Here is a 7,452-nt window from a genome sequence, read left to right on the forward strand (position 1 = left end):
CAAATCATTAAAGACAATACTGTGAAAGTGCTGCACTCAATATGCCAGCAAATATGGAAAACTCAGCAGTGGCCATAGGACTGGAAAGGTCAGTTTTCATTCCAATCCCGAAGAAAGGCTACGCCAAAGAATGCTCAAAGTACTGCATGATTGCACTTGTCTCACACACTAGTAAAGGAATGCTCAAAATTCTCTAAGCCAGGCTTCAAAAATATGTGAATGGTGAACTTCCAGATGTTCAAGCTGGTTTTAGAAAAGGCAGAGGAATCAGAGATCAAATTGCCAACCTCTGTCGGATCATCGAAAAAGCAAAAGATGTCCAAAAAACATCTACTTCTGCTTTTTGACTATGCCAAAGCCTTTGACTGTGTGGGCCACAACAAAGTCTGGAAAATTCTTAAAGAGATGGGAATACCAGACCACCTGATCTGCCTCTTGAGAAATCTGTATGCAGGTCAAGAAGCAGTGTTAGAACTGGACTTGGAACAACAGACTGGTTCCAAATAGGGAAAGGAGTACATCAAGGCTGTATATTGTCACCCTGCTTATTTAACTTATATGCAGAGTACATCATGAGAAACACTGCACTGGATGAAGTACAAGCTGGAATGAAAATTGCCAGGAGAAATATCAACCACCTCAGATATACAGATGACACAACCCTTATGGCAAAAAGTGAAGAACAACTTTAGTGCCTCTTGATGAAAGTGAAAGAGGAGAATGAAAAAGTTGGCTTACAGCTCAACATTCAGAAAACTAAGATCATGGCATTCGGTCCCATCACTTCATGGGAAATAGATAGGGAAACAGTGAGAGACTTTATTTTATTGGGCTCCAAAATTAATGCAGATGGTGACTGCAGCCACGAAATTAAAAGACGCTTCTTGGAAGAAAAGTTATGACCGACTGAGATAGCATATTAAAAAGCAGAGCTATTAATTTGCCAACAAAGGTCCATCTAGTCAAAGCTATGGTTTGGATGTGAGAGTTGGACTATAAAGAAAGCTGAGCACCAAAGAATTGTTCCTTTTGAATTGTGGTGTTGGAGAAGACTCTTTAGAGTCCCTTGGACTGCAAGGACATCCAACCAGTCCATCCTAAAGGAAATCAGTCCTGAATATTCATCGGAAGGACTGATGTTGAAGCTGAAACTCCAATACTTTGGCCACCTGATGGGAAGAACTGACTCATTGGAAAAGACCCTGATACTGGGAAAGATTGAAGGCAGGTGGAGAAGGGAATGACAGATGAGATGGATTGCATCCTCGACTCAATGGACATAAGTTTGAGTAAACTCCGGGAGTTGATGATGGACAGGGAGTGCGGCAGTCCATGGGGTTGCAAAGAGTCGGACATGACTGAGCCACTGAACTGAATGACAAACTTGAAAGCTATATTTATGTGTTGGGGCCACTAAAAGATTTGTCCTTATGATAGTCCTGCTAGTAGTAGAAAAGGCAAAAAAGAGATAACAAAAAGCCTCAAGAATTTCTGTAGATATCGTTGGTAAGGCAACACCAATGGTACAAGAGGAAACTTAGGAAATAGGCTTGGAACTACCTAGGGGCAAATCCAGGCAGCACTGGAGCAGAGAAAATAATTTCAGAGGCTGTTGAGGTCTCAAATCACAGAAGGAAAGGAACTTGGGAGAGAAGACTTGACGTGTCAGTAGCTTAATATTGCTCATTTTAGAAGAAATGTCATGAGCGGCAAAGCTAGCATCAGTTCTGTTCAGTTCAGTCACTCAGTCGTGTCTGACTCTTTGCGACCATGAATCATAGCATGCCAGGCCTCCCTGTCCATCACCAACTCCTGGAGTTCACTCAAACTCATGTCCATCGAATCAGTGATGCCATCTAGCCATCTCATCCTCTGTCGTCCCCTTCTCCTCCTGTCCCCAATCCCTCCTAGCATCAGACTCTTTTCCAATGAGTCAACTCTTTGCATGAGGTGGCCAAAGTATTGGAGTATCAGCTTCAGCATCAGTCCTTTCAATGAACACCCAGGACTGATATCCTTTAGCATGGACTGGTTGGATCTCCTTGCAGTCCAAGGGACTCTCAAGAGTCTTCTCCAACACCACAGTTCAAAAGCATCAATTCTTCAGCACTCAGCTTTCTTCACAGTCCAACTCTCACATCCATACATGACCACTGGAAAAACCAAGGCCTTGACTAGACGACCTTTGTTGGCAAAGTAATGTCTCTGCTTTTGAATATGCTATCTAGGTTGGTCATAACTTTCCTTCCAAGGAGTAAGTGTCTTTCAATTTCATGGCTGCAATCACCATCTGCAGTGATTTTTGAGCCCCCCAAAACGAAGTCTGACACTGTTTCCACTGTTTCCCCATCTATTTCCCATGAAGTGATTGGGCCAGATGCCATGATCTTCGTTTTCTGAATGTTGAGCTTTAAGCCAGCTTTTTCACTCTCCACTTTCGCTTTCATCAAGAGGCTTTTTAGTTCCTCTTCACTTTCTATGCCAAAAGCTAACATAGACACATGCAAATGCAAACATTGTAAATGTCTGTAAAATCTTCCCTGTGTCTAGGCCTCCCTTGCACTGTTGCCATCTATCCCTGAGGCAATTTTGGCTTTCTGCTTAATCCTTAGAGTCCTTAGTGTGGCTTCTACCACACCTCTCCAATTAGTGATCTCATTAAAATCACCAGTGTGCTAATGTAGACAGTGAATCTACACACAATGGATTCTGTATATACATAATTTTCTTGACCACATTAACAGCTTTCCCTTTTGAAATACTTTACTCATCTTTCACGGTGTCACACTCTTTTGGTTTTCTTTGCAGCCTCTTTTCCCTTAGTTACATTCTAATTATTGGAAACTCAATGTAGGATTTCTTCTTGTCTCACTCTATGCATTCAGGGCAATTACATCTACACTCAAGATTTAGTTACCATCACAATACTAATGATACCTAAATATATATTTGCAGGCCAGATCTCCTTTTGATCTTCTTACAGAGTATACCTAGGACTTGAATTCATCTTTTCACCCTCTTTTTATTCCTTTTCTATTATTTCCTATTTTATTAAATTGCTTCATCTTTCCAATGAAATGACTCTGACAAAAATACTTAGGGTACTGGATGATTCTATTGCTGGCTTTAACTCCTTAACTGCTAACAACAATCAATTAATTGGTAAGGCCTATTCATTTACCATCTAAAAGGTAAGCCCTATTTCTGCTGCTTTTGAGTAGGACATTTTTTTTTAAATTCCTTCAATAGCATCCTGTCTCATTTACTATAGTTTATTGTATTCTATATCTGTGATTAACCTACTGTGAAGCTAGAATGATCTTTTTGAAACACAAATCTGATTCAAATAATGTCATCCTTAAGATCCCTCAGGTATGGGTAGCTAGTAAGACTCTTTAGGGCCTTTGTCCTACCCATGTCTTCTCACCCTGTCTCTGAGAATGTTTCACCTTAAACTCAGTGCTTCAAATTCTGATTTCTTTCAGTGGTAGTTTCTCAGTCGTGTCCAACTCTTTGTCCATGGAATTCTCCAAGCAAGAATACTGGAGTGGTTAGCCACTCCCTTCTCCAGGGGCACTTCCGGACCCAGGGATTGAATCCAGATCTCCTGCAATGAAGATGAATTCTTTACTATCTGACCCACCAGGGAAGCCTGATTTCTTTCAGAGTTCAGATTTTTTTTTCACCTTTTTTTTCTTATCTCACCACCTTCACATATATTTTTTATCTTTTGAATACCTTTTCATCTTTCAGATTTAAGGTAAGCACCATCTTCAGAGAATCTTCTTGGTTATTAGACCAAATTAGGCTCCCTAATATCAGCTTTCCAAAAAGTCTTGAACTTCTACTAGCATATGCATGAAATTTATTTAATTTTATAATCATTTATTTCTTTTTTCACAAACAAAAAGCTTTAAGAAATCATGAATTTTGTTACTATAACTTAATACTGTTTCTAACAATATTAAAATAAAAGCAAAGTTTCTTAAACATTGAAAGTTTTTAAATCAATATTCAAGATATACATGAACATATGAACTACATATAATCAGTTTAGTATGTATCAATATTAGTATCTGATAGAGGATATATATAGAGATAATTGCATTTACAACTTATACAGCATATATGGGTATTTTTGCCATACTCAACATACATATTCTTGGATAATTTTGTTCTGCAAAATTTTATGCTGAAAATGACAATGTATTGGAAAAAAGATTTGGGCAAAGATGAAAAGCTGACTTAACTTTTTAATTAGAGCACTAACTAAAATATTAATTGGTATCTGGAAATATAACACAAACAGCAGAGGCAGGTAGCTCAGAGTTGGCCTCAGGGGATAATTAAAAAAAAAAAAAAAAAAACATCAGAACAGTAGACTGGAAATGCTGGCCTGTGGGCACTAAGATGATGCAGACCAGCTTAAGCTCTGGGTCAGAGGGGCTGCCATTTAGGGATCACGGGAAGAAGAGAAACATGCCAAGAGTCGAGAGCTGGGCAAAGCTGGCAGGCTGCCTCTCCAGGGAAAGGCCCCACATGTAGGCACTTAGTTTTACTTTTCTGAAAGTAGAACTAAAAGGGCTTCTACCAGTGAAGCAGCTGAACTGAGCATGTTTTCCTTTGCTGATGAAAATTCTGATTCTACTCTGGCTCCCTTTTCCTAGAAAAAGGTACATACAAACTTCCATGTTTTCCTAAGTATGGATTACGTTTAAGGGAACTGGTGTTAGAGAAACATACATGAAGGAGCAGAACAGACTATATTTGCACAATAGGGAAGTGGTATTAGAATTGCAATATTCTCGTGTCCACAAATTTCCACATTTTCAAGAAGGAAAAGCAAAGTAGTCAAAAGATAGTAAAGTTATTTCTTCCTCAATTACAGTGGAATATTTTATCATTTATTTTATTTATTATGTTATTATTATTTATTTAATAGAGTTACACATAAAAATGCTTGGTAAGTAAATGTGTGTGTGTTGAGAGAGAGAGAGGAAGTGAGTCAGTTCAAAAGGAGACAGAATCACTATGGGTTTTGTGGAATAAAGGATTTATTATAGGAATAAGTAAGTGTTAGTCACTCAGTCACGTCAAACTCTTTGTGACCTCATGGACTGTAGCCCACCAGGCTCCTCTGTCCCTGAAATTCTCCAGGCAAGAATACTAGAGTGGGTTACCATTTCGTTCTCCAGGGGATCTTCTCAACCTTAGGGATCAAACCTGGGTCACCTCCATTGCAGGCAGATTCTTCACCATCTGAGCCACCAAGGAAATCCTATTATAGGAATAGGACCTTACATAATCCAAGACACTGGGGAAGTAAGTGTTTAAAAAAAAAAAAAAAGCAGGTTGTAGAAAATCAAAGAAAAGTCAGACCCAGGACTTCTGAAGCATTAATGTCAAAAGACAAATGAAACTTGTAGAGTGATCTGGAAAGACTGGTCCCTCAAGCTGATGGAGTGGGAAGAGGGAGGAGAGCTTCTGAGATCTGTTGCCTCTGCAGATGGCAAGGAAGCTGAGGTTCCATCAGCAGAAAGGTTTGTTAGGAGGAACTACACACAGGGCAGAGAATCAAGAATGAGCTGGAACTTCCCAACACTTCTGTGTCTGACTCTTCACGTAACCTAATGCAGTGATCTTTGGAGAGCAATAACTGCCATTCAAATCATACACAGATTTCTCTTGTGGCAAACATTAAAGTAAAAGCACACAGAGATGGATATTCTTGGAAAGATTCATCACAGCCAAGGCAACTAACATAGTAAAGTGCACTTTGTTAAGTTAACCTGCAAAGGGAGGCAAGTGCCAAATTGAAGAGGGTTTCAAAGATTTGACTCAAATCACATTGAGTTCTGGAAGGAGAGTCCTGTTTTCCAACAAACATCATCTTTGTTTTTCTAAGATAATTTTGACAGCAATAGAATAGAATGGATTGAAGAGACACTGGGGATTTTGGAGTCTATTTATGAACCCTAGAAATGCAGTTGGGCAAGATGTTTTGAAGAACTAAACTAAGAGAATGACATTGTTAAAGAAAGAAATACAATTTTTTTAAGAAAAGGTTTTCTAGGAAATTTTGTTCAAACCAGTTGTTTGCGATTTGTCTAAGTGGAATAAGGACCCAGGAATGAGAGTAATTTCTGATAGCACCGCTCCCATGTGGCCCAAATATCTCTCGGCCTTTGTCCTTGCAGACTTATTATTTCGGAACAACTTTCCAGATATTTGCAGCCCTCATTCCACTCAAGCCTGAGCTCAAATGTCACAGCTCCAGGAAGTAAATTCAAATAGTGTGCTCATGTCCTCTTTCCTTATCCAACTTTATATTTCCTCATAACATTCATCACCACATGATCTTATGCATGCTAAGTTGCTTCATGCATGCATGCATGCTAAATTGCTTCAGTCCTGTCCAACTCTTTGCAACCCTATGGACTATAGCCCTCCAGGCTCCTCTGCCCATGGGATTCTCCAGGCAAGAATACTAGAGTGGGTTGCCCTGCTCTTCTCTAGAGGATCTTCCTTACCCAGGGATGAAACCTGTGTCTCTTATGCCTCCTACATTGGCAAGTGGGTTCTTTACCACTAGTTCCACCTGGTAAGCCCATATGATCTTACATATTTAATTTTCTAAAATTTTATTTTAATGCCTTCCTTCGTGCAATCCTATGAGAGGAAATGTGTTCTGCTTTGTTTGTTGCTGTATCGCTGTCCCTTGAATAAAGAATGAATGGTCCATGTGGCTTTGGTCATCAGTATTGGTGGAATATCAGTAATAGAATTTATAATATAGTCAGGAAATTCTGTGGTTAGAGACACTGACCAGTCAGTGGAAGTAAAGTTGTATGCTTTCCAATGGGATTGTTTTTTGATACTGGTACACTATAGGTCAACTTTGTTGGAATTCTGAGACATCATGATATTCATAGTAGGTATTTCTATTTGGGTCAGTAGATGCCATCATCTAATGCTTGACCAACCTAGATAGCATATTGAAAAGCAGAGACATTACTTTGCCAACAAAGGTCTGTCTAGTCAAGGCTATGGTTTTTCCAGTGGTCATGTATGGATGTGAGAGTTGAACTGTGAAGAAAGCTGAGCACCAAAGAATTGATGCTTTTGAACTGTGGTGTTGGAGAAGACTCTTGAGAGTCCCTTGGACTGCAAGGAGATCCAGCCAGTCCATTCTGAAGGAGATCAGCCCTGGGATTTCTTTGGAAGGAATGATGCTCAAGCTGAAACTCCAGTACTTTGGCCACCTCATGCGAAGAGTTGACTCATTGGAAAAGACTCTGATGCTGGGAGAGATTGGGGGCAGGAGGAGAAGGGGACGACAGAGGATGAGATGGCTGGATGGCGTCACTGACTCAATGGACATGAGTCTGAGTGAACTCCAGGAGTTGGTGATGGACAGGGAGGCCTGGTGTGCTGTGATTCATGGGGTCGTAA

Source organism: Bison bison, unplaced genomic scaffold, assembly GCF_000754665.1.
Source record: "Bison bison bison isolate TAMUID 2011002044 unplaced genomic scaffold, Bison_UMD1.0 scf7180017864200, whole genome shotgun sequence".
Taxonomy (NCBI): Eukaryota; Metazoa; Chordata; class Mammalia; order Artiodactyla; family Bovidae; genus Bison; species Bison bison.